General features: G+C 36.8%; 1 non-coding gene and 2 pseudogenes across 1 annotated transcript; all 3 read right to left on the reverse strand.

Annotated features, from left to right (window-relative positions):
• Nucleotides 1–5312: 5312 nt before the first annotated feature.
• LOC143543124 (U5 spliceosomal RNA) lies at nt 5313–5432 on the reverse strand. Its single transcript, XR_013137021.1, has one exon. It is a non-coding gene; the product is annotated as a U5 spliceosomal RNA (small nuclear RNA).
• An 866-nt stretch (nt 5433–6298) lies between these two features.
• Nucleotides 6299–8942, reverse strand: LOC143543115 (E3 ubiquitin-protein ligase SINA-like 2; annotated as a pseudogene).
• Nucleotides 8943–10892: 1950 nt separating this feature from the next.
• On the reverse strand, nt 10893–13418 carry LOC143543116 (putative polygalacturonase At3g15720; annotated as a pseudogene).
• Nucleotides 13419–27144: the final 13726 nt, after the last annotated feature.

The raw sequence follows: 27144 nt of genomic DNA on the forward strand, positions 1-27144 counted from the left end.
AGTGTATAACCATTTAAACTTTTGCCCATGTGTAACCTTGGGACCAAAGTGAAAGTGAATCTGCCCCCAAATAATGATGCAACTTGTGTTCTCTGCAGGGAAATCATATAATTGATTATCATTATGAAATAGAAAATAATAATCATTCAGATCGGTTCGGTTTGTTACAATATGTGGTAACAGGTCATGACTTTTTTGTTGGAGTTGGATTAGATCTACTTCAAATTTCACGGGCCAGATTGCGGGTCACAGATTGTTGTAGATTACGGTTTAGAACTGTAGTGTATCCGTGATTGGTTATACGACACAACCTTTAAGCAAGTCAAAGGGCTGCACATTCGGTTTGTTATATGGGACAGTTTTGGAATCAATTAGTCACGATGCGGATCAATTAAAGAATTAATTCTGCTCCAGCTCAAAGATTGTAGGCACAAGTTGTGTTACCTATTAGCATTGTTAACGGGTCAAGTGGGGTATTTTCTAGGCAAGTAACAAACTGGCCAGATTCAAATTTAGCAGATTCAAAAATTGAAAAAAAAAACACTTTAGGCTAAATAAAACCAATTTAAAATGCATATTTCTAGAGAGAAAAATAGACCTCAAATAATGTCAAATCACTACAATTTGTTTCATATATTTTTAGGTAATAAAGCTTTAAAATGCATCGTTACTGCAACAACCTGATTGGTGATTTGTTGAGCCATAGGGTATGAATGAACTCCTATAGCTTTGCATTTATAAGAACCTGCTCCAGTATATTCAGTAAATCAAATTTTTTCAAAACTAAAAAAAAGTTTATATACATTTATCATATTTAGTACATACCTTGTAGGGTGTTGGTTTCAATCTTCACATGTGATTGGTTCGAATAAGTTGTTTCATACAATGTTCTCTATCTGCTAAAGTATTGGCAACTCTTCTCTTTGTCTTTACATATTTATATACATTTTAATCAAAGAAGCATATAAGTTGGATATATCTATCGTTTCAGAAAATATAAAATTTACAAGTCTTAGCTGCACTTCCAGGTCAATAACACTACATAAGATCCTCAACAGGTTGTGTGGCACCACATAAACTCTCTTTGACGCGTTTTAGAAGTCAAGTCCATCAAAAGATAGATATCAAGCTTCCACATGACAACTAAACAAACAAATAGCCTTGTAAGCCAACTCAAGTCGGATAAGCGAAGCTCAAGTCCAAGCTCGTTTATTAAACAAATTGGATAAGCAAAGCTCAAGTCCAAGCTCGTTTATTAAACAAGCTTATTAGGCCCGGGCTCGTATAAGCTCAGCTCGAGTTGAGCTCTTAATGAGCCGATCTCAAGTGTGCAAGACAATAACCGAAAAGAAAAGTATAACCTAGTTGACAATAGAACAGTCTTTAGTAACTTTCATCAAGAAAGAAGTGCTAAACCGACATCAGTTACATGTTCGTAATTATCCTAAAAACTAAATTCAAACCTGCATATCAATAGATTGGGCTGGTTTCGAGGTGTGTTCAGCAGATTGAATCCATTTAATGAAAACGCCCACGTTAACTATGCTTTCTTGACGGGCCGGTTTTCTTTCCAGCTGTTTATCCAATCGTTGCTTGGCCACTCTCATCTTAGATTGCACCTCCACCATATTTTTTCTTTCGAGCTGGTAAGTAATACTTTCCATCATAGGTCTGAATTCCTAACACTTTCTTCAGTGAGGTTTTCAACAATTGTTCTTTTGTTGCAATGGGTCACCATCATTGACATCAATATAAAAGGTATGTTAAATGATAATTTAAAATAAAGACTAAAGTTTACCTCTGGGTCATTTAAAAGTTTGATTGAACAGTCCTAAGAAGATCTTAGTCAGATTCCTTATATATCACCATGGTTGAGAATTTCAAATGAAAGTCGTTATCGGGATGCTACATTAAAATTAGCCATAATTAGTTAAATTGTCAAAAGTGAAACATTATAAAAGCCATGATGTGTTTAGTGATTACCTTTTGAACATAGACATATATATATCTGCTGAGTACTCAGTGATTCCAGTCACTGTAAATGTTTTCCCACTTGTTTGCCTATTAAAGAGGTAGGTCCCAGCAGAGCCCAGTTGGACCCGCAAGACTCACCTCAAAGAGGGACGTCTGCGCAGTTGAACCCGCAAGACTCACCTTCAAGAGGGACGTCTGCGCAAAGACTAAACTCGCAACTCACCTTGAAGAGAGACGTCTGCGCAAAAACCAACTGGATCCGCAGGACCAACCATCCTCAGAGACGTGACGTCCTTACGCGCAGTACGCAAGCTGTTCCCGCAGGAAAAGCCTCCCAATGGTCGACGTACTCCGCCTGTTCCCGCATCAACGGATACTAGCCATCAGGGAAGGCTACCCGCGCAGCAAGGCTACACGCACAAGGCACTAACTCTTAAATAATTCAGCAATGTCACCTGAAGGAGTGAGCAAGCCGGGAATACTCCCTCCCAAAGCCGGGAAAACTCCCGCCCAAATGAGCCAGTCCGTACGCTACTGGAGGATCTTTTGTACTGTACTTGCCAAGGTATGGACAAAAGATCTGACCAAAGCTGCGACAGCTCATTGACAACAGTACGACGAGCAGCACGCTCTACTACTTAATGTCACTATCAGCCGCTGCCTACTCACCAACCTGTCGTAGCACATGCATAGCCTGCAGTTGGTGGAAAAGCAATAGTACACAGCCGGCCTGGTCACTATCAGCCGCTGCCTACCCACCAACCACCAGCATGGCACGTGCGTAGCCCACAGTTGGTAGAACAGGAATACTATTCAGCCGGCTGTACCTGCTTGGAAACCTACCTTCGGCTATAAATACTCCAACACCTTGGAACGGTATCACATCTTATGATCTTATATCTTCATATATTATCTGATATCTGCTCTAGTCATTTCTCTTAATATACACTTATATTCAAGAGCAATCTAGTCTGATTCTCACGCCGGAGGGTGGTCACAAGGAGGTACCCCCCTTCTCATTGACGAGCTCACGGTGTCTGTTTTGCAGGTCATCAGAAGAATAACCATCTTGCCGGATCTAACCCTCGTGGGAAACATCTACTTAACCCCCAGATTATTCGTAATCTGCCCGGGGTCACTTAGCTTTTCTTCACCTATAAACAAAAAATACTTGTTGTGACGCAATCATCACAGAACGTAAACTGACTAACTACATTGAAAAGCAGTATCAAACTAACAAAGTATACTGACCATTGATACAATCGGCACTCGATAGTACAATATCTCTAGCCCCATCCCGATAGACCTGCCTTGTAGAGCAATCATAACCAAAAACCCTGTCTATACACAATTATACTTCAAATTATAATTAAACATTTAAGATCTTGAAGATAGAAATAAACATAAAAACATAGGCATTCCAAATTATTAAACATTTTAATTTAAAACCTTGAATACGGAAATAAACACAAAAATAAGGGATGGATACATGGATCTCTCTAGCTTACTAGGATTCCCATTTTTGTTAACAATTTTGTTATTATCAATGTATTCAAGGGCCATATCCATACGGACATCGTATCATGAACCATATGAAAACCAACAAAAGAACCCGAGTAATTATAACATAAGCTTAAAGCCGATTCCACTTTCATCCAAATTAATCAGGTTCACAAAACAATGTTATAATACTTATAAAGTTGTGAGTTGTAAACTCCTCTTTGGATTTAATTCATTGTTATATTCAGTCGATGCATCACAAAAAAGTGAAAAACATGCCGGCCGAAAACAAACAAACTGGACTATGTATATATAAAGAAAATAACTTTATAAAAACATGCAGGGCCTAAGCTCATGTCTTAAAAGTTGTTATAGCGAGCCGGACATGTTGTGTGATACGAAAATTTGGCAACACCCAAAAGACACATGATGTAGTATTTAAAAGTGTTTATAGTATTAAATATTAATAATTAATAACCTTGATATATAGTTATATACCATCTATGCCCCTGAATATAAGGGTACAACACAAAAAGAATATCTCCTGTAGGTAAACATACAATCATAATTACAATCCAGCAATATGATCAACTTGGATCCCAGATTACATCATTCCTATCCAATTTATCAATCTGCTCAAATCCAGTCATGAACAAGTCATTTACGATTTCAAATTATGATCTTACATGCGTCTACTTAAAATGGGATGTGGAGGAGTGAAAAGCATGTGTTTTGCTAACTGTTATAGTTTTTAAAAATAATGAAAAACATAAAAAAAGAAAGAAAAATCATATACTTTCAGCCATGTGGCCGCCACTCGCAAGAAAGAACGGTATGGAGCTGCTACCGTGAACAGTAATCAAAATTTACAAATACATGTTGCCATTGTTGTGGTGATGAATTATGAGCCTATGGGAAAATACTGACACGAGCTATACCGACATGAATTATTGATAATGCCATAACAATGGTAATTACAGTAGACAGAAAGAAGAATAACAACAAACAATCAAAACCCAAGCGGGCAACAATTTCAAAATACACAATTCAAATAGAATTATCGAAGCCCTAATTGGAATCAAAGCAATAAAAACTGAAACAGAAAAGGAATTCAAATGATTATGAGTCATAACCTCCAATGATTGTCATCACCACCATTGTTCGTTTTTAGTTTGCGATGATTCTATTGTTCATAGCGTCAATAAATAAGAATTGGAGTTGAATCGGTTGGGATGCTCAGGCGAATTAAAGGGGTGTTCAGTTGATGAAACCTCTATTATAATTGAAGGACGGCAAAAACGTTCGCTGTGACCTAAATTGAGGAAACTGATAATTGATTGCATTATTGAACATTGACAATGAATGGTTACCGGAGCAATAAAGGATGGCCGGCGGGATGAATGGTTACCGGAACAATAAATTTCTCGGCATCTTATGTGGATAATGAAAGGTTGTCTATCTCCATTATAATGTAATATAGATATAGATATACTCCCTTGATATCCATATGCCCAAACCCAACTGGCTTATTGTTTGTTCATAAGCGAATCGTTCTGAAACCAAACGCGTTTCATTTCTCGAAAACACAAATATAAAAGAACATAGCCTTGCGTTCTACAAATAAACAAATTGTACAGGTGTGCACCTTTAGCAAAACATATTTTCTATCCATCCATCTGGTTTGAAACACCTTAACAAAAAATTTATACAGTAACACTTCCAACACATTTATTTCTTACTTTTAACAAACTAAGAAAAGATATTGTCAACTAACAACAAAGTCATCAACAGCAGAATGGTAAGCTATAAGAAGTTTTTACTTTATATGTTTGGTTGGAGTCTTTTAATAAAAGAAGGGTTCTCTCCAAAATAGGACTATGACGGTTGAAGCAGCGAACACATGGTATTATTTAGTAAACGGCAAAAGAATAGTTCGCTTTGTGCTCACTGAGTGGCTGAGTGCCTTTCAATTCACTCACCTGCTTGCCTTTAATAATGGATTTCAGTCCTATGGATTCTCTAATCAACCGATCGATGTGAGATGGACTCACTCCAGATAAAATTTTCCAATTTCCAGACCCCATTGGAGACTTATGATCATTGTTTTCCTACTCCTCTTCTTCCTCTTGATTGATGACTCTGTTAACATTTGGTTACGACCATAAGTAGTCCTCTTCATCAGGTCGCATCATATCCTCATCAAACCGGGATTCGTTAGACCCTCTAGATAAATTGGTTCAATGAATCGAGGTGGGTGATAGTGAAACGGCTGCTGCTCTCCTTTGCCACCTTCGTCCCAGACCACGGTACTCAACTCGGTTTCTCTCTTTCACATCTCCCCGTTGCAACTCCAGATTGCATACTCGTTGCTGTAATCATTTGATTTCTTGTTGTATTGCAAGATCTGGGACTCGTTTTCGGATCCGTTTGATCTTAAGATCCCGTGGTAGGAATAAACTTCATCGCTGCCTTGGTTGGCGTTTCTGCGAGTAGTGTGTCGATCTTCTCCACAAGCACATGAATATAAAACACTTTTGGCGTTGCCTCTGTCGACGAGTCTAGGAGCAACCAAGTATTCACCTCCACGTCAGGCTATTTGCATACCAAAAGCTCTAATATCAAATGATGCGGAAACGAAAGCAATCTAATGGCTCATGAAACTCTATGATTAAAATTCAAGTTTCCTAAATTTTATTATTCTTGTTACAAAGTTATTTGTTTAGTGTAAGCTAAGTTAAAGGTTATTTAGTTCGCAGTTTTGAGTTTTGATAATTATAACGAACACCTTTGAGGTTTATTTTTTGAATCATTTGGTTCATTAAGCTGTGGATTTTAATCACGAGTTTCTTGAACCATTTGATTGTTTTCATTTCCGCATCACTTATTGAATTGATCATGCCTCTTATTTAGCTACAAATTAAACAATGACACTCCTTTAATTACTTGAGTGATAATTCAATATTGAACTAATTAAACATTTGTCGGAAAAGTATCACCATATTCGATTCGGCATGTAGCAAACAGTAATTTACCTTGGAAGTTTATTAGTTTTTTCATGATCTATGAAACATTATTTAAGATACGACATTTATAAGTTTACTAAGAACGTTAGAACAAACGCCACACATGAGAAAGGAGACGATGAGATGGCGACACTATTTGCTCACGCTTCAAGTGAATCAAGAAACTAGACATGAAATTTGCATAAACCTTATGCGACACTTTATATTTTTATTAGTAATAAACGAGAACATAATACAACTAAAACGAAAATATTGATGAGTTTATAAAACACTCAAATCCTACTTCTATTCAAAGAAGGAAACAGATAATTAAAATAATAAAAACTAAACAATCTTTATTTTAAACATTAAGATAAATATGAAAACAAACTTAGACTCCAAGAAAACTAGATTGCCCCTTTGACTTTGACTTTATATCTCCTCGAAACCGCCCCTTTAAGATTTTCCATACAATCTTTATACTTTTCGTACTAGTTATTCAGGTAGGTCCTTCAAGTTGGCATTACACCATTTATTACCCACTCGAGACATTCGACTTTCTTAATGCATAGTTTTATAAGCATAGTCTCCATGCAAGAAAAAAAGTTAGCCGGAATCGTTAAGTAAAGATTTCTAGGCGGATGTTCAAATCACTGTGTATATACTTCTGGTATACTTTGCAGACAAAGCGTTGATCCCCTCTCGCTAGCAGTTATATGATACTCAAACTCATATTTTAACGTGCCGGAGCCCAAACAATCGACACTCAAAGCTCGTCGACCAGATTCCTTAACTTTATGATTGAGGATGAAAACAACACTTTCATGTTGTTCTTGAAGAAATATGTGTTTTTGTTGCACTTTTACCCAGACAAAGAAAGGGGTGCCGTAGGTGAATCGAGTGGTTGAAAATGCATGATGGACGACGAAATGGAGGTACATGTTTTTGGAAGAACCTTCGAATGTGCATGACGGGTGAGGGCAATAGCATGTGGCGTGTGGACACGTTCGTTCATGCTCGTTTATTTTACTGTAATGTATGGTGGTTTCGCAACCATTTCGAGCATTTTTGCATAAAACTTTTGCTGATTCTAAGAGTTTTTCAAAAGCTCTGCTACGCTTGTAATTAATTGGCATGCAGCAATAAGGACACATATTGTTCACCTTTGTGTAACATGAGGAGCATGCTATATGCCCATTCTCACACTACATCAGCATTAGCAAAAATAAAAACCAATAAAATATATGTTAGAGAAATGAGGAAGGAATTCACAAAGTTTACAACAATACAAATACAATGTCATGTGTCAATCGTGTCGGGTTAGCGGGTCAACGGGTTGGCGTGTTAGGGGCTGACGGGTTGAAATGTGCAACCCGAACCCAACCGATATTATATTCGTGTGAAAGATTTCAACCTTGACCAACACACACAGAAATTTGGGTCAACCCGAAAACGACCCGCTTAACCCATTTATCAAAATAATTAATATTTTTTTAAACAAGACGGATATAATTTAAAGTCGGTAGAGAAAATGTGTAATAGGAATTTATTTTTAATAGAATATTAAAAATCTTGACATTGGATTAGAAATTGCAAGAGTATATTCAGAAAAATGAAAACGGAAAAACAAAAAAAAATATGATTATTAAAGTTTTTTTTAAATGCTTAAATGGGTTAACGGGTCAACCCATTTTTATATGGGCCAACACGAACCTGGCTTGTTTTTTAAGCGGGGCGTGTTTTACAACCCGAACCTGGCCTGTTTTTTAAATGTGGTGTATTAGTCAACCCTTTTTAAATGCGGTGTATTAGTCAACCCAAAACCGCTTTTTTTTTTGTGTCGGGTTCGGGTCGTGTCAACAGTTGCCACTCCTAAGCTATTAACAATGAAAATAAGTAGAAAGGACTACACACAACTTACAACAGATAATAAAAATAAACTTAAGGCAATTCAGTTATAATTTAAAGAAGCTACAAAGATAATTTATTATGCTGGTTATAAAAGAAAAACAGAAACCTAAGATGACCATGTTCTTTCAACAATTAACTCATAACACATAGAAACTAAGCCTTACATATATGAATCATAACTCCTTAACAAACAACAATTAACGTATATATTTATTATTAGTACCTGAAACATTGGGACGCTTAATGGCTTCAGGCAAATTGAACAATCAACCAAATTAGTTGCACTGTTAATCAACATCCGGTTTGCAGCAACAGCATCTGTGGATGGCATCATCTGTTGTTGCTGTTCAGAGCCTTCTGAATCCGATTCATCGTGGATGGCATCAACTGCGTTGGGCATCTGCGTATTGATTTTTACTTAGTAAAAGCATAATAAAACATTTATTTAAAAATGTTACATCTCTAGCTACTTGACATCAAAGTGAACAAAATATATAAAATTACCAGCCCCGAAGAAGGACCAGCGCGTGAATGATCACTTGGCTCAGCATTCATGATGTAAACTGAAGATGAACACGATACTTGGATGAATGTGTAGTGTAGCTTTTCGTATACTAGTATTTTTTTATAGAGGATTTGATGCAACGGTAACATTGTAATACAATATTTGCTTTAATTGTAATGGCTACTTAGTAATGTAAACACTATAATATGATACTCATATTAATTCTAACGGCTACTTAGTAACGTATATCATACAAATTTTCAAAATTTTAATTTGAAAAATAGTTTTTGTGTGCCCAATATGATTTTTTACATATGAATGTGTTTATTAACATCTTGAAATATAACGTTAGTTTGCAAAAAGTTTTTAAAAAGAGGTATATTGGATTTTAATAATTCAAGCTTTGACCCATTAGTCGACGCTAAGCCGAATTAAAAAATGTACTAGACAGTCCCAACTTTCAACGTAGTTTCCTCCATCGAGCTTTTTATTGACGTAATCTAAACTCGTTAGTTTTGATGATGCGGAAAAAATGTTTTTATTAATAATAGAGAAATTTTCTATTTGTGTCCCTGTTGTTATAACAAGGGTGTACAGTGGGCCCTTAAAAGCCAAAAATGATACAACTGAGTCCCTGTTGTTTAAAAACAGGCACACGTTGAGTCTCTTAGGCCAACGGCCGTCAGACTTGACGTTAACAAGATTAGTAAACTACAACCTAAAGCCATTTTTTAAAGTAAATCAATATTAATAAGAAAATTTCCTAAAAGTAAATAAATAGTTTTATTTAAAATGAAACTCTATGGCTTGATCACAGTCTTTGCTCGTAAAACAAATCACAAAGATAACCTTCTATAAATCAGTAACAGGTCAAATTTTCTGGTAAAAAAAAGATACCCCTCAAATTTAATTTCTAATATCGTGTTCTAGAGCCACAATTGATAAACAAGGCTTTTATTCGGAGGATGAAAACGAATCGAATGATGTATTTCTTACCTCTAGTCGTTGCTTGGAAAACGTAATGTACATGATCGAGTAGGGACTTCAAATCAAGTTTCAAGGAATGGCCCCAGAACGCCAAGGGAAATTTTAGACAGGCGACCGATTGTCGATCACTAATTGTATGTCTGGTCCGTTTAAAGTATATATTAGTGATATCTTAAATCTAAATATGCAAGTTAAAGTCAAAGACGAATGTAAACGTGATTGAAATATACAAAGACATTTGGAATTGTTCATGATTAGCTTTACTTAAGAAGCCGACTAAAAACTGACAAGAGGAGCATGGATGACGGTATATGGGAGGTTCACACAATCTCGTAACTCACAAAAGCGGGTGTATGGTTATACTCTTCTGATAACTAAAATTCTAAATGAATCCAAAACTAGACAACTTGTATACATGTAGAAAGTTGAAGTCTTAGATAAACTTAAGATATGTGTTTTAGATGAAAGTTTATGCATTAATGGTTACTAATTCTTTGCAACTAATATATTTTCATTTAAGATTAAATGGTGTTATTTCTGAAATGAATACAATGGTAATATATAACATATGTGGAAAGTGTACGGGAAATATGTAACTTGTGGTGGAAAATCAAGGAGATATACATGATTCCGGGTATCCTAGTGCAGAAATACGGTACGTATAGTATTTCATTACTTAAATTGTTGATGCTATATGCTAGTGATGCGTTACCTGCAGAGTCATAAATGTAAGATTGAAAATGACCTTTGTGATCTAATGATCAAACCGATGAATAAATGAGATGTTATTTCCATAACGTGGGTTTAATTCGGTTTGAAAGACGAAATCCTAAATATAGGAGGTGTAGATTGTATGTAACATCCTAATTTTTTAGAATATATATAATAATATTCAAGTTGTATGTAATATGTACACCTACTTCTTCATTTCATGGATTTCATATGGATATTGCTTACTTGCTTTGTGTTGAAATTGTTTGGCATTTGTTTTATTATGGCTAGTTAAGGCTAAGAACATATGAAAGTATGAAACTCCATAGTTGATACATGTGTATATAGATGTGCATGTTATGAAGCAATTTTGTTTATAACTCCACTTTATTAAAGCCAATAATTAACTTAAACTGTTACATCAATCTAACTGTAACTGCATGTAACAACTGGATTGGTATCATCAAACTCCCCTTGAGCATTTGTACAATTAGCAATAACATCTTGACCAGTGATTTCAACATGGTTTGTGTGGATTTCAGTACAGTTACATTTTCCACTGCAATCAAACTTAATAGCCTCTTTTGACAACGAAGACCCGTATATATTCATATACGTCACATCACTCACTTGTACCGCGTCCATTGTTGGCTATAAAAGAAACAAAGTGAATACATGTTCTCATATGTTAAAATGTAGTAATGGAAAGATGAGTCGCAGACACTTACCGGTGAATCACAATATTCGTTATCATGAAAGCAGTAATGTTGAGTAATTATGATAGGATTTTTTACATTTTCCATATGAATGTCCTGAAATACGATCCCCCTAGCGTACCCCGTTCCACCCTACAATCAAATGGTTATGGAATTTGATATATAATAACTGGAAAAATATATCAAGTTTCAAATAATTAATTCTACCGGTACTGTCTTGATTCGTACTCCATTTGCGGTTCCACTGATGCTACAGTTTTCCACACGTACTTTTCGACTGTGTCATAACCATGTCTTTCCCCAAGGCTTCCGATACTGCAAAAACACATAAGTGGCCGAGTGAAGGGAAATTAAGACAAGCAACATAAAAAAAAAGAACATTAACCATTTGATACATTATGCCATGACCAGGTCCGCAGAACACCCCCGTTACATTGAGATCGTATATGCCACCGTTAATAGCCACACAATCATCACCTATTGTTATCGTATTAAAACGTATAATTAAGCATTACACTATAGATCAAATTTATTACCATATAAAAGATAACAAGTATAACTTACATACCAGTTTGTATGTTACAGTCATGGATATTTACTTGTGATGAAGATGCAATGTCGATCCCGTCAGTATTGGGGCTGTTCTCGGGCGCTATAATTCGAAGATTTCCAAGATCTATGTCATGGGAATTAATAATGCTAATATGAAGTCTTGGGCTGTTAAGATGACTTGTACCACTCATCCGAAGGCCATTGCAATCGTTAAAATGTAAAGCCTAAAACGATTCACGTTTACATGTTAATTTTTTCAAGCGCATCCCAGATATTTTACTTAGACAGTAGACATCTTACCGTTGGGTGCTCACAGTCTTCGTCATTTAGCTGCATAAATGAACAATTGAACTAATTAATAAACTTTTTATATACTGTTTGATATTCAGAAAATTAATTAACCTTTTTATGCCACCAAAGCCGGCCCCGGCCATTAAAATGGCCAGGCCCATTGATTGTGAGTCCTTGGATCGAGTTGAAATGTAGCCAAAGGGTGTTCTTTATGCAACCTTTCCATCCATCTAGTGTCTTTGGTGCAACTATATTGCCTTGAAGCTACTCATCAAAACATTACAATATTAGTCAAAATTATCATATGGTCTCAAACAAGTAACCAAACAAAAAAAAAAAAAAGAAAAGGTTAAAGAATTTAAGGAATGCATTAATTATAAGTGGTCACAGTTTTAAGAAGACAGTATATAATTAATATGGTTTTCTAGAATAAATTAACTTTTAAAAGATGGAAACTATATATGATCATATGGATTATATTCAAAATAAGATTTCAAGGGCCTTTTGAGTTCTAAATACATTAAAATTGATATGTGATGTAAACATTTTATTTTTACCTTTAACTTGTCTTAGAAGAGTACAAACAGATTTATTTTTGAATTAACATTTACATTACCGGTCGATCTCACTTAAAAGTTCAATGAGTTTTTCTGTTTATTAAAATTTAACGAGTTTGTGTATGCCTTCTTTACCAAAAAGACATTTAATACGACAAAAAGTAAAACATGAGTGCGTGTCGTTAGATTAATATTTGAGTTCTAGACTCATTTTTACCTTAACAATCACGGTACCAGATTCACTGCAACATGGACCATTGAATGAAATTGGTCTTATTAAAAACGACTTCCTTGGTGGTATGACCAACGTTAGGTTTGGCGACTCGTCTCCGCATACATCAGCCCATGCTTGAAGGAAAGCCTGCAACATTTAGAAAACAGTTAACTGGTCTGCTTTTATCAAACTTTTTTTTAATTGAACAACTTTCTCTTTTTATCAAACTTATGGAAATGGTTTACATTGGTGTCGTCTGTATCGTCATCTCCTATTGCGCCATAAGACGTGACATCATAAGTGTTCGCATTTACATATAGCAGCTAAATGAAATGCAACAAAAGCTCAAGAAGACTGCCATCAAGAAACCCTGCATTGAATATGCCAAGTTAAAAACATCAATGGACATTATTGCTAGGTGTTGGTCATATTATTTCTTACCATTCTGAAGGTGGTTATTCTGCTGTTGTTTGATTTGATATGCAATTTCACCTCCATCCAATTCCAATTTATATAGTGAGAAAATGTAACTAGATTAAGTGCATATTTATGGGTATATATGTGCATGTTCATGGACTAGATGCATCATGTAAATTAACGTGTTAACTATGAGAATCAAGTAGTGTAACTATATATACAATATCGTGTAATTATCGTGTATTGTAATTACAACATAATGTAATTACACTACGATGTAATTATATAATTATATAATACACTACTTATATATATAATTACATTATTCGATTCTTACAGTTATCATGCTAATTTAATTTGTATGCTAACTTTCACCTATGGGTATATATGTGAATGTTGACTATCAGTCATAAATGCATCATTTAACTAACTTAACTACTATTTGTTCTTATACACATAATTTTTTGTATTATGAAATAAATCGAATAGTTTTATCGGATGATATAGAATTTTTCAAAAATATCTTTGGAGTACCGGTAAAAACTACTCGCCGGATTGTAATTTAATTAAGACATTCATTGTCATCACACGTGAGCGGTATAGATTTTACTTGTATATCTATCCATACATCCGTTTTTTCTTTATTATATATATAAGGGTTTCTTTTCTTTTCGTTTCTTTTTTTTAACAACAAATTTTTCCACCTAATAAAATCTTTCAAACCTTGCACTTGCAAGGTTTTAAATTCACCACATCACATTTGTGTGTGAGGACACCAGCCTGATATGGGTGTAATTATATATAGTGTGTTTGCAAATTTTCACGTATTAATAATTACATATTAATTTGTTTAGTATTTATGGTGTGGTGGTTTTAGTTGTTGTGGACTTGTTAGTGTTGACAGTGATTTACTAAAAATTTAATTTGGTTTTTATATATTTGTCATTTTTGTGTTTATATTTGTTCTTCACTTGTTCCCATAGATTTCATAGTCTTGGTTTTAAGTTTAGTTTCATGGATTTGTTTTAATTAGACTTAAATTGGCTTTCTTGTAGTATCTCAATCTTGCAGTTTTAACCCATTTCATTTTTCAGAAATTTCATGAATGTTTCACATTGTTCATCAATTATATATATTAACTTTTTAACAAACCATTATACTCATTTTAAAAAAATAACAGACGTGCTCACCTTTAGGTATAATGACCACGTTTAATTTAAAACCTTAGCTAATTAACTTAATCCTATATGGTCCATTATTACTACCGTTTCTACCATGGTGTCCGTTATGTGATTTTGATTCAACAACGTCGAATGTATCATCTTCGTTAACTGCTCCTAATTCATCATTATTCCGTTGGTCTCTATGATTTTATAAAAGTAATGGATATGGGGTCTAAGCTATTAAAGGATCATGTTAAGGTTATGTGGTTTTAAATTTGTAACAAAACTAGTAAATACCTTCGCGTTGCGATGGCACTTCGAACGTCATTGCGACTCTAAATCATATATATCCAGAAGTAGGCATTGTAGCATACTCCATAATGATTACATCAATATTAAGGATTCAACATTAATAGTCCTTAAGGATTTTGTTACATCAAATGAGAAAGAACTTCAAGTCTTTACCTTTAAAAAATGTAGGCTATAATCACATAAGGAAATGCAATTTGGCCCATTATAAGTATATGGGTCTATATATTTTGGCTATACTTTGTCTTAGCTAGTTGGTTAAACGGTTAAAGGTGGGAAATTTGACCCGTTATAAATGAGACAGGTTAGTTTGGCTAGTGTTGGGAATTTTGACCCGCACGAGTTCATTTGAATCTGTAACATCAAAAAAATAAGTTTATATTGGGACAACAAAACGCAAGCTCGTTAATTTAGTACGCTGATGAATATGTACGTGAGATGCAAAAGTCTATGTGGCTCAGGTCTATAAACTAATGGAACAAAAGCATGGGAAACCAATTATGGCTGCAAATCAGTCGTTTGCAACATGAGATAAACAATTGTTCTTTTCACAAAAACCATCCACATTACTCAGCCAAGATGTAGTCTTAGTTTTGTTCAAATCCACGCTCTGTTAGAATATAGTAAGTACTTAGGGGGTGTTTGGTAGAGGGATTTGATTGGGGAGAAATGGAATTAGAAATATTTCTTTTGTTTGTTTTCCACTTTTCATTTCTATTTCTCTTTCTATTTCTCTAAACCTAGAGAATTCCATTTCTCTTTAAAACAAAGAGAAATCCATTTCTCAGCAGCCTCCTCATAGCATGTCACCACCCCGTCTCCGGCCACCACCCGGTCTCCGGCCACCACCTCGTCTCCGGCCGCCACCTTTTCTCAAAGTCTGCAACCGCCACCTCGTCTCCAAGTCTGCAACCACCACCCCGTCTCCGCCGTTCGCAGTGGTGAACACAGAGATGGTAACCGGTTGTAGGTTGCAGGTGGTACGGGTGAAAGGAGATTAGGGTTTCAAGTGGTGGTTCGTGGTAGGTTAGGGTTTTCAGATGGTCGGGTGATTGTGGTCGCAGGTGGGTGACAGTGGTGGTGGAAATCGGCGGTGGTCGCAGGTGGCTTCTGATTATCATCATCATCATCGCCACCACAACCACCATCACAAAATCTCCAAAGAGGCAGTGATGACAGATCTGAGCCTCCTTTTTCTATATCTTATGTTCCAAAAATTTGAATCTTTTTAATTTCTTGTGTACCGTGGTTGAAGAAGGGGATTTGGTGGCGGCAGCCGGTGGTGGTGGGCTGTGGTTGAAGAAAGGGCTGTGGTGCTGGTGGTGGTGGGGCTGTGGTGGTGGGGCTGCGGTGGTGAGTGGTGTCAGGTTGGGTGGAGGTGGGGTTGGGTATGGTAGAGTTCTCTGTTTATTTTCTCGTGTACCAAACAAGAGAAATGATTCTCATTCTCCATACCAATTCTCTTTCTCTACAATTCCATTTCCATTTCTATTTTCTCTCCTTTTCCATTCTCTGTACCAAACACCCCCTTAGAGTTTAGAGATTGGTAGGATAATTAAGGTATGTGAAGCTACCTAGTGATTTTTGTAGTATCATTTTGAGATCAGGATATACCTACAAACCATTTGCATCTCAACCACATGGCCTCTACATAAAGTATATTATAGAAAATAAAAATTTATTTACACATGGCCTAACGGTTCATATATTTCATATGCAAGGCAATAACATAAAATCTAAACCTACCCGTTGACACATGTCGGCCGGTATGAATGTAGAAAGAACACTTCATCTTGCCCTAGTAAAAGAGATAGTTTAATTTACTACAGATGAAAATTCATGTTTAAGCTTATTATCAACTAAACACTTCTTTTGTTAATTTATGCAAGTGCAACACATGTCGTATATAAACTCAACTAATTAAGACTATCGATAATCATGGCGATACCAATCAAAAGCCCTAAATCTATCCACGGATCTGATAAGAACATCCACATGTATGTAATTAGATGTATACCAAAACACAATGGTCGAATGATTTCACCACAAAGACATCACTGGGAAGAACATGCCCCCCCCCCCCCGCTAGACCACTACTCAGTGACAGATCTAGAAAATAATTTCATGGGTAGCACAAATTTTTTTTTCTTAACTATGCATTAAGAAAATTTTTTTTGACTGGTTTTGCATTAACCAGGGCCTGTAACGTTTGGCACGTCTGGTACGAGGTTTCGTGTTACGTGCATACTAACGCCAAACCCCTTTACAGTGGCGGATCCGTGATTTTTATCATTGGGGGCTAAAATAGGTATGTCAAAACAAGACGGTTTAAAATGGGTCGAGTCAAAATATCCCAAATTTTTGTTTGCTTAACGATATTGTAAAATTGTTCAAACTTATTAACTTAATAATATAGTGATTTTGTTGATATCTTTCGACCTGATCAAACACTTATTGTTAATGAATAGTTTTAGAGGTTACTCAACAAATATAATTGATAAACACAATAACAAAATATGCAGACAATCACAAATAATAGCAACTAGAAAAAGCAAAAAACTCCACTTCAAAGCAAACTCAAATTATAGCATTTCTTTACTCCCATCAAATGGACAGAAGTAATTAGCTAGGAACAAAAATGAAGAATGTATGTTGTGTATCTATATGGGAGGCAGGGTCATCTTCAAGAATCGCTAAAAAACTTGGGCCTTAAGTAAAATATAAATTCGATAACTCATATTTTATTGACCTATATAATTTGGATTTTGAGCTTGACTTATTAGGTATTGTTTAAACAAAACTTTTGATTGAACCAAATACAATTTTTTTTTATAAATATAATTCTTTTAAAAATTTTCGGGTCTCTGGAATGATCGGACCTAAGGCGGTCGACCTCCTTGCCTCCCCATCCTAGACGGCCTTGGTGAGAGGGGCCATTAACAACTTGTTAAAATGTGTGTATATTTCCGATTCCTATCAAGCATATATCAATACACGAAGTTGTGGGTTATATCTTGTTTTGTTTGTTTCATGTTACATTGAGAGTAATGGGCCTTCGCCATCTAAGTTATCTAATCAATCATGGGCTAAAAGGAGTGCTGCGTATTTGTCTTAATATAGGCTTAAGGTGCACTGCTAAATTTTAAAGCTCACTTCACCACGTTTCTTGAACATTCCAAGCGTTCAAGAAAGGTCCAGAGCGCTGCCATAATAATCCACAACTAGCTGGAACATACAAGGCTATTCGGAGCAGCCCCGAACAGCCCAGAAACGTCCATAAACAGCCTGTAAGGGCTGCACAAATCTGCCAAACGAAAGCTGCTAGAATCTGCCTAAAAGAAGCATCTAGAGCTGGACATTTGCTGCCAAATGAAGGTGCCAGAAGCTGGCCAGGAGCTGGATATTTTGCTACTGACAAAGGATCTTCTAGACCAACCCTTAATCACCACAAATGCTTGATATTTTCATAGAAACTTATAGGATTAGCCTTGATATTTTGTATAGAAGAAACTAGAGTTCTATAGAAAGTAGGATAAATAGGTAATGTTAGGCTCATATATAAATTATATAAACCACCCAAGCTTTTGTAACAATAAAACACTAGTAACTTATACTTCGAGCAGTATAATCATCTTTCATGTATGCTTGAGTTCAAATATTACAAGCATCATTCTCTTGTTCAAATACAAGAACCAATACTTTCTTACAAGACTTCTACTAAAACACTACAAACCCAACCACCAAGGCTTATTTAGACCAGGTTCTAAGGTCATAGAGAGTGCAAGAAATTGTTGGGTTTATGGAGGCTTAATTGGGCCCGGGTAAAAGACATCTTTTGTGGCAGATTAATTAAATGAAGACTAGTGGCAAACCTAGCCCATATTATTTAATTATGGCTCATTGTTACTTTCTTGGGGATTAGCTGTAAACCCTAATCTTGTATCTATTTATACTTAACATTGTACTTGTAATCCCTCATCACGAGTGAGGCAGAAAACAATAATAAAAATTATCCTAGTTGCAGCCCGTGGACGTAGGTCAGCCGACCGAATCACATAAATCTCGCGTGTTCATCTTCGTTTATATTTTTCTTTTGCAGATTATTTGTATTTGTGTGTGTGTTGCAATATCTAAATCCCTATCAAGTGGTATCAAGAGCCGAGGTTACGGTACACAAGGAAGAAATACGATTGCTAGAGTTGTTTGGATCAAAATAGGGTTCAGTTTTCTTTTTATTGGTAGCCGGCCATAAATTGAAATCGAAGTCTGGTATTCACAATCCCATTGATTTTGTGGATTAATCTTCAAGAAAAGACAAAAGAACTTTTAAGCTGCCACTTGCAATCTAGTTTGCAATTAGAATTAGTTTTCTTTTGTCTTATATGTGAGATTGAAAACCATTGCCGAAAAAATTATTAAATACATATTGATTCAAAAGTCAAACCTACAGTGTCTATCATTGTGTTTGCCATTCACAGTTGTGAAGATCACATCTCGCGGCTTTATCATCATTATTATTTGACTTTGGCAGTTCGTCATAGCAAAGGAAAATCCTTTCGCCATCTCTGATCAGAAAGAAATCTCGGAACAAGTTCGTGTTTCAAGTTCGTTTCAGTTTCTGATTATTAATTTGGTTTGGGGTTGGTTTGTGAGTTTGTAGCGGGTTTTTTTATTATTGGGTTGTGGTGATTATCGGGCAATTTAGCTGAGTGGTTTTTGTTGTGATTGTTGGGGTTATATTGTTTGTCCGAGATTATTTTTTCTGACTTTGTTACCTAGATCCAAAGTCGGAAATTCTCAGTTTGAGATATTGGCTGAGAGCGAAAACTTCAGATTGAGAAGTTTGATGGTAAAAACTTTGGTTGGTAGAAAATGCAAATGGTGCGTTCAACATCTTGAAGGATTTGGACATGGTATTTGGTGAAAGAACGGAGAAGATAAAACCAGATGAGTGGGAAACTTTGGATAAGAAAGCCAAGGCAGTTATTAGATTGTCGTTATCGAAGGATGGTGCGTTCAGCATCTTGAAGGAAACCACTGCACGTGGGATAATGAATGATTTGTCTAATATGTACGAGAAGCCTTCGACAACAAACAAGGTTTTCCTAATTCGTGAACCGGTGAACACGAAGATGAAAGAAGGAAGTTCAGTTACAGTGCACGTCAACAAATTAAACTCGATTTTGTCGAGACTTGGGTCAGTTAGTATCAAATTCGAGGATGAGGTTCAGGCTCTACTACTGTTATCGTCCTTGGCTCCTTGCCTGATAGCTGGTCAGGGACTGTTACAGCGATTACAAGTTCTACCAGTGAGTTCACTTTTGATGGGACTCGGGATCTTATTTTAGGCGAAGACGTCAGACGAAGAAATTCAGGTGAATCAACGCAGAGGAAGGAAACATAACAGAGGTAGTGGGAGCAGGAACAGGAAAAGAAGTCAGTCTAGGACTCGGAAGGATGCGGTATGTTGGAACTGCAATGAAGCGGGACACTTTAGGAATTAGTGTCCGAATGATAAGAATGAAAAGAAAGAAGTCAACACTGCAGAAGAATGCTTAGAGGATGAGTTTTTAGTTCTTAGTGTTGAGGATAATGTTAATTCCTGGGTCATGGATTCTGGTGCTTCATTTCATGCTACCCACAGTAGTAAAGCATTGCAGAATTTGAAGGAAGGTGATTTTGGTAAGGTTAGACTGGCGAACAATGATGTTCTTGATGTTACGGGCATGGGTGACATGAATTTAGTTACTTGAGCCGGTTTATGGACATTTGAAGGATGTCAGGGTGATTCCAAGCTTAAAGAAAAAGTTGATCTCTGTCAGGAAGTTGGATGAACAGGGACATAAGGTTAAATTTGGGAATGGACAATGGAAAGTTGTGAAGGGAAATCTTGTCATCGCTCGAGGAAGAAAGATGGGTTCGTTGTATATGGTCAGTTTATCGTCTGAGGGAGTGACGGACCCAGTTCAGAAGAAGACCAAAGTCCGGTTCACAAAGTCTAGTGGACAGAAGAAGGTTTGTTTTGCAGGAGATAAATCCAGAGCCATAGGTCAGATTCAGGTTGAACGTGCTAGAAGAGGTTCAGTAAAACCAGTCAGAGGTTTTCGTGGCAGTTAATCAAAGTTTTAGCCAAGTTACCAGACAATGGGTTTTAGAGAACCAATATTTTAGCGGTTAAAGTCTCTCCAGAAGATTACCTACTTAATATGGAGAGTGTTTTCTGTTCTCAAGGTATTCCATGATTCGGCAGTTCGTGTAAGTGGGATCAGGTAGGAACAGAGAACAAGTCGGTGGCAGTTGTAGCCATGACTGATGTGCTGGAGGTTGGAGAGCTTCAACGGGCGTTCAGATTAACTGATGAGAAGGCAGATGCAACCAGGAAGATGAGGAAGATTACAAGAGGTATAAGCGATCATCGGTAGGCAGTTTGAAGATTATCAAGCCTCCAAGTGGGAGATTGTTGGGTTTATGGAGGCTTAATTGGGCCCGGGTAGAAGACATCTTTGTGGAAGATTAATTAAATGAAGACTAGTGGCAGACTTGGCCGTATTATTTAATTATGGCTCATTATTACTTTCTTGGGGATTAAGTTGTAAACCCTCATCATTGCACAGATTATCAAGCCTCCAAGTGGGAAATTGTTGGGTTTATGGAGACTTGTAATCCCTCATCACGAGTGAGGCAGAAAACAATAATAAAATGTATCCAGGTTGCAGCCCGTGGACGTAGGTCAGTCGACCAAACCACGTAAATCTCGTGTGTTCATCTTCGTTTATATTTTTCTCTTGCAGATTATTTGTGTTTATGTGTGTGTTGTAATACCCGAATCCCTATCAGAAATAACTCTGTGACCTTAAGCTAACAATTGGCTTAAGACCCATTGTGTCTTGGATGGATTCGTGCTCCTATATACGAGAGAATGGCAAGGAGCAAAAGGTGAAGTCAGTCAATATCGTATAATCATCTTGTCCTCTTAAAAGGATCATTCATGTGTATCACTGTTTTTTCAGTCTCATTCTAGTTTGTATGATCATCTTCACAGTTATGGCCTTATGATTCTTGATTCTTTTGATTGGTATAAGGAGTTTAAATTATGTTTCGTCACACAAGTAAAAGTAGAAAACAATATAAATTAATAAACTTTTGGGTATAAAGAAGGGTAATAGGCCGGTAACCAAGTGTGGTCCAATTTTAACTTAGTACAAAAAAAAACTTGACTGTAGTTAACCAAGAAATAAGTAAACTTCAAATCTTGGTTCTAGATTTTAATACAATCTCCGAAGAATTTAAGGGATCCATTAAGTTAAGTGCATAAACAGCTTCTGCTACAAAGTATGAAGTCCTAGTTTCAATCAACACAACAATTTGGCATGAAAACTAAACAAGTTTAGTAGGCTGGGTTCTTAATAACCTCTACCTAGGGCCCATGGTTATTAAAAGCCCTCGATTCTTGTGCCTAGACCCTTTTTTAGGCGAGGCTTTATAAATGCGCTTCGAGTTCCTAGGCGAGCGCTACACCATTGTCTAGTTCATCTAGGCTGAGAAGGGAAAAAGATATCGATCTTCAATTGCTATTATACTAATTCTAAATTCGAAAAATTAAAATTTGTACTGAAGATTAAACTGATTCCAACAAACACCGAAGCCTGTAATTAGGGTTATGACAGCAAGGCTGTGCGATTGTTGAGTAGAATCGCAAAAGGTTATCATGTGATTCTTCGCTATACGAGTGAATTATTAAAGCCGAATATTGGGTTACGTGGAACCTAGAAGGCGACGTGAATATGAGAAGATAAAAGTCGAACAAAAGAAATGCAAGGAGTGTAACTGAAACTTAGATCCAGGAGAGCTCAAAAGAATCACATTGAACGCACATTTTGTTGTTCAAGTTTTGAAATTATTTTTGAATTAATCTTGGACTATTTTGGAACTTAGATAGATGATATTAAATGTTATATAATATCTCTTGTTTGTTTTATTTGAAGAATAATACTATTTTTCTTATATATAATATATTTTTAATTTTTGTATTTAAGTGCGTTTTTTTTCTCAGACCTCGCTTTTTTTTTTCACCTAGGCTAGGGGAGGCCTATATGGCCTTGATGCCTAGCGCATTTGATAACTATGCTAGGGCCAACAACAAGTTGGACAAAAGTGTTGCAAACACTTAACCTACGGTTGAAGCAACCATATAAACACAAATGTAGCTAGATTAAGCATGTTCATAGTATTTAAACAAATTGCAATTATAATTCAAAAGATTATCAAGCGATCGTACTATGTTTACGTACCTTGAAGACAAAGGAATAACCATGGTAATTAATTGATGAAACACAGCAAAGAATAACTCAGAACGTATTGCCAACTTGCAAATATTATTAATCGAAAATCTACATCAAAAAACTGATTACAAAGAGTATTTATAAGAATTAGATGACTCCTAATTCTACTCAAACTCAAACACAAACTATCTTTATCTAATATACTTAAATAGATAAACCAACATGTATATTTATTCCTTAATATTAGAACGAGTTTGATTACGAATCGAACTCTCGGTTTGGCCCAACTCACCGAAACCTGGTTCGATAATTCCCAACATTAACCCCTGAATTTCTGAACCGTATTTGAGAGTTCTTCAATTCCAAGTAAATCTCTCATTTCCTTGAACTTGATCTTTGCTAGTGCCTTCGTTAGTATATCAGCTTATTGCTCACTTCCGCTGACGTGAACAACATCTACTTCTTCGGCTTCAAAGCATTCTCGAATAAAATGATAGCGAGACTTTATATACTTAGTTCTTTTGTGGAACACGGGATTCTTGACGAATGCAATAGCCGAGGTATTGTCAATGTAAAGATTTACTCTTTGAGGCGGTTCACCCAACAACTCACTTAGTAACTCGCGAAACCATACTTCCTGGCATGCTTCTTCTATAGCAGCCATATACTCAGCCTCACAAGACGAGGGGGCCACTGTTCCTAGCTTCTGCGAACATCATAAAACCGGTTTGTTTCCAAAATAAAATATTTATGATTACTATCACGAAAACCAACAAACCTCTTCGTTCCTCCTCGTTCATACTTTATCCCGAACCCAACAGTTCCTTTTACATACCTCAAAATCTTTATAGTTGACCCGCGAGACTCTCGTGGACTTTTCATGTACCGACTCACCACCCCGACCGAGTATGCGATATCGGGTCGGGTGTGAAGTATAAATCTGAGGTAGCCGACAAATTTTCGGTATTCGGTTCGGTTGATCTCGGCTTCATCTTCAGCTTTCGAAACTGCAACCCGGACTCCATAGGAACGAGAGTCGGATTACTCGGTTCCATCCCGGTTTGAGCCAAAATCTTCCTCGCATAAGCCTCCTGCTTAATTTTAATTCCACCTTGCTCTTGTGAAACCTCAATTTCGAGGTAATATGTTAATTTTCCAAGGTCTAACATATCTCGAACTTAGATGCCCTTCCTTTCTTGAACTCATTAATAATGCTCAAACTCGTGCATGTTACAAACAAATCATCAACATAAACAACAATGATTAGTAAATGTTTTCCGCCTGTCTTGCGGTACACCGACTGTTCTTTTGAGCAACGAACGAACTTCATATCCTTTAATATCTTATCCAACTTGGTATTCCAAGCTCTCGGTGTTTGTCTCAACCCGTACAAGGCTTTAAACAACTTATAAACCTTGTATTCCTCGCCCCGTTTTTCAAAGCCTTCCGGTTGAGCCACGTATACGTCTTCTTTTAACTCGTCCTGTAAAAACGCGGTTTTCACATCTAGGTGGTAAATTTCCCATTCATTGGCAGCCGCTAAGGCTATTAATAAGCAAATGGTCTCGATACGGGCCACGGTTAGCTCCTTTTCTCCGAGTTTTTTTTTATATATATATACCTAATGACTCTTTTAAGGTCAGATTGTCAAGACCAGTTTTATCGAGGATGTGGATCAATTCTTCCTCAATCCTATTCTGAATATAACTTCCAACTCTAATGGATCGTTCGGCTTTGAGCCTAATAGCCCCCACTCTCATTAGTTCGGTACATTCATGCTGAGACTGAGTTTGACTTTTTCTACACCTTCCTTCGTGGGACCAGTTTCCGCAACCTAAGCATCGTTCATATCTTTTTGCTCTTCTCTTCATTGCGTTTTTGGAAATTCCACAGACGGGTGGCCTTTGTTCGTTTTGGCGCCACTTTTTCCTCACCTCATTGCTAAAGAGAAAGATTCTCTCCCTAAGTTCTGGAGGCAACCTAGGTTTTGTGAAGTGTATGCAGCAAAGGAAATTGAAATCGAAAGAATGCATTTCCAGTTCTTTAGGGTCTGCCGGTAAAAGACAAGTGTTGTATTTTACCGATGAAAATGGATAAACTAATCTGGTTTTTGGGTTTTGTAATTTGGTAGTGGGTTTGATGGAATATTACCTTCTTCCTTATACAACGCTTCGTGCGGTCTTGAAATGAATAATTGCGACAAGTTCTAAATCACACGAAACATATGACTCACTCAAAGCTTCCGAAAAAATATTTATATGGCATGAGGTTTATCTCACAGTAACGGAGGAATTGGGTATTAACGCCATATTTTGCATAAACTTATTCTCAATATTACAAAACTTCTTCTTACTTTTTCATTTTTATGTAATGATTGGTTATTTGCAAAAAATTTTCTTGGTTTTCTCTTTAGGTTTTTAAGTAATCTTTGTTTGCTGCAAAAATATTTGTTTTAGAGAATTTTTATAATTAGTTGGAAAAACAATTGGCCAAGTAATTCCCCTCCCCACACTTGAATCTCACATTTTCCTCAATGTGACAATATTCATGAAAATATAAAAATTCTAATTGTGTATCTTGGGTAAAAATGGAGAGTTACTTCCCTACGGGTTAACAAAATTTCGACAGAGCGTCCCCTGTTTTTCGTCTGTTTTCCTGTTTTTACCTATATAATATAAAACTGCAAACATCCACAAACAACCAAGCATAAACTGCTGAAAATTGGGTATGGAATAATCCATCCCTTGCCCTATCGGGCTAAATTAGTTCCTAACATAATGTCTATGGCACCCACGGCCATAAAAATATCCAAACCAACATAAAAACAAACAAACAAGTACGACGAAAAGTAAATTGTTCAAAACACAAATAATAAGTTCATAAAATACTACCAACCCATGCCCGTGCCCGACCTACCAGTGCCGCCAGTCATCAGTTCCCGTGTCCGGGTCAAACGGTCCCCACTGCCTGTCCATGCGATAGCCTAAACGATCAATCTCTTGCCTCGTCTCTGCATATTCGGTTGCTCACTGTGCATCTGAGGCAGCCATCTACTCTGTAATCCTGTTAAATGAGGCGGTAGTGTTAGCTGAGAATTGATCAATAAGTCCATATATACCCTCGAAAGAGTATCGGCTATCGTTTGACGAACTGGGGCCGGCCCCTGATGAAGAAGGGCCTCCTCTCTGATGGTAAGTTCGGCGGCGTTGTTGTCTGGGTGGTGATTGTCGTCTCTCATGCACATCCTGTATCATCATCTCTGACGGGTCTTCTGGGTCCCAAAATTGATTGTTCTTATCACAAAATCTCCACACACCCGGGCTGATTTGCTGAATCATCTACATGCTTTCACAGTAATCAAGGTTGAGAGCTATCGGATCTGGGCTTGGTGTTCCTTCTGTGTCTGCACCATAAGCCCTGTAGAGGTTGTAGATCCAGGGACCACCAAAGATCGGGGTATTTCCTCGGGCAGTAGCATTTGACATGAAAAGTTTGCAAAATAGCATAGTGATATTGCATGGTATTTCGTTTTTCATGCAGTACAACGCCCAAAGATCCCTCAGGTTGACAACCCATTCACTCTGTCCTCGACTGTGACGGTATGACTCAGAAAACGGTGGATGTACCTCATCAGCGGGTCACGCAGTGTTGTGCTTTTTGAGACGCTCGGTCTATACGTTGTTGTTCCATAACTCAACTGTTCCCAAGCCTCTTCCCTTATGGCACCTGCTTCAGCTTCATCATCATCACCTTCATCTGTAAATGTTGTTTTAGCCTCGAACCAGATATCTGTGTCAGTTTCCCCGGCCGTGTAAATACCCAAATCAACTCCCAGTTGGGTGACAGAAGTTGTACGCCAAACACCCCCACATCGGAACACGATTGCCTTGTTATCCCACATGTCAAACTTTTTCTTCTTTATGTTGAACGAGGCCAGGAATTCTTTTGTGAGTTCCGTCACTGAATCCCCTGTTTGGTTAAAAACCCGTCTCCAAGGTCCCTTCACAATGTTCTGATAGCGGTCCCATTGGTTGACTTGTCTTAGGGTTTCTT

This window comes from Bidens hawaiensis, unplaced genomic scaffold, assembly GCF_021521415.1.
Source record: "Bidens hawaiensis isolate Kalapana, Puna unplaced genomic scaffold, B.hawaiensis_p1.1 tig00013027_1, whole genome shotgun sequence".
NCBI classification, from domain to species: Eukaryota; Viridiplantae; Streptophyta; class Magnoliopsida; order Asterales; family Asteraceae; genus Bidens; species Bidens hawaiensis.